Genomic DNA, 2,139 nt, shown 5'->3' with positions numbered 1-2,139 from the left:
CCATAGTTCTAAATAGCCCTAACCTAAATCAAAACCTAGACCTAATAAGAGCACTAACCCTAGCTTTAACTCTAGCCCTAAGCCTAACCCTAGCCCTAATACTTAACATAAACCTAACCATAAACCTAAACCTTGACCTAACCTGAAATCTAACCCAAACCATAGTGCTTATCCTAACCATACTCCTAGCCCTACCCCTAGCTCTAAACTTATCCATTATTCTAACCATAACCCTAACCAAATTCAAACCCTAGACCTAACCCTAACTATAGCACTAAGCTAACCATAACCCTAGTTCTAACTGTAGCTCTAATCCAATCTATTACCTTAACCATAACCCTAACCAAATTCTTTCCATAGGCCTAAAACTACTCTATCACTAACCCTAAAACTTTTCATTACTCTAAATATGACCTTAACCCTAAACTTAACCATATTCATTACCCTAACCCTAACACCAACCATAATGCTAATTTGAGCCCTAAGAATAATCCTTAACCTATCCCATACCCTAACCCTGACTCTGACCCTAATAATACTCTGAGCTGTAAACCTGATCCTAACTTTCATCCTAACACTTACAATAGGCCTGGCCATAATCCTTAGCCTAAAATTATCCCTAACCATAACCCAAGAAGTGACATTAGCCACATCCCTAATCCTAGCCCCAACACTAACACAAATTGTAGCCCTAATCCTATCCCTAAGCCTAGTCTTAATCCTAAACCTAACATTAACCCTAGCCCTAACCCTAATTTTATGCTTTGCCCTAGACCTAAATGTAGCTGTAACTTCATACCTTACCCTAACCCTAGTGCTAACTGTAAACCCAGCCATAAACCTAGGCCTAAACCTACAACTAACAATAGCTCTAATCTAGCCCTAATTTAGCCCTAATGCTAACACAAATCCTTGCCCTATTCCAAGGCCTAAACCTAGGTATAACCTTAAACCTAACCCTAACCCTAAACCAACCCTAACTCTACCTGTAACACTATCTCTTACCCTAAGCCAAACCCTCACACTAATGCTCATCTAGTCATAACCATAATCCTTAGCCTACCTCAAACTATATATCTATTACTAGTCTTACCCTAGCCCTCATTCTATCTCTAACCCTAACTCTAACTTTGACCCTTATTCCGACTCTAACTCTAACCGTAGGTCTAAACCTGACACTAACCGTAAAGCAAACCCTAACCCTACCTCTACTGGCAAACCTATACCTAAACATAAGAGTTAAACTAGCACTAGACCAAACCTTATCCTAAATGGAGTCATAAATCTAGCCTTAACCCTAAGAAAAAACCTAGCACTAGCCCTAACAATAATGGTTATCTTATCTTAAAGACTAACCCTATACCTAGACCCAACACTAGTCCTAAATCTGGCCCTCACCCTAAACCTAACCCTAACCCGAACAATGACTTTTATCCAAAGACAAACCCTAGCTCTAAATATTATCCTAACCCAAAACCTAAATAGAACACTAGACTTATCCATAACCCTAACCCTAAAACTAGCCATAACCATATCCCTAGCTCTTACATTACCCATAGCCCAAATGCTACCAATAAACCTCACACAAACTTAGCCCTTATCCTAGCCCTAAACCTAGCCCTTATTGTAACCTTAACAAGAAGCCTAGACCTAACCCTTACCCTAACCCTCGCCCTAATCCTAATTATAGCTCAAACTGTAACCTTAATCTAAACATAACCCTAACTCTAACCCTAATATTAGCCATGACTCTAACCCTAACCCTCACGCTAGCCCTAAACCTAGCTCAAATGCTAACACTTACCCCAAACCTAACCCTGACACGGATGCTAGGCATAACCCTGGCCCTAGTCCTAATTCTAACCTTAATCCTAGCCCTAACCTTAGCTCTAACCCTATCCATTACCCTAAAGGTAAGCCTAACTGAAATGCTAACCCTAGGCCTAATGCTAACACTATTGCTATCACTAACCCTATTCAGTACTCTAAACCTAACCTGAACCTTGAATCTAACCCTATCAATTACCCTGTCCCGAACCCTAACACTATCCCTAACGCTAATACAAGCCTTAACCCCAAATCTTAAACTAAACCAAAAACTACTTGACCCCTGACCCTAATAATACACCTAGCTTTAAA

This window comes from Marmota monax, unplaced genomic scaffold (genome assembly GCF_021218885.2).
Source record: "Marmota monax isolate L192 unplaced genomic scaffold, Marmota_monax_Labrador192_F-V1.1 WCK01_AAM20220418_F8-fsc00248, whole genome shotgun sequence".
NCBI lineage: Eukaryota > Metazoa > Chordata > Mammalia > Rodentia > Sciuridae > Marmota > Marmota monax.
This window is presented reverse-complemented; position numbering follows the sequence as displayed.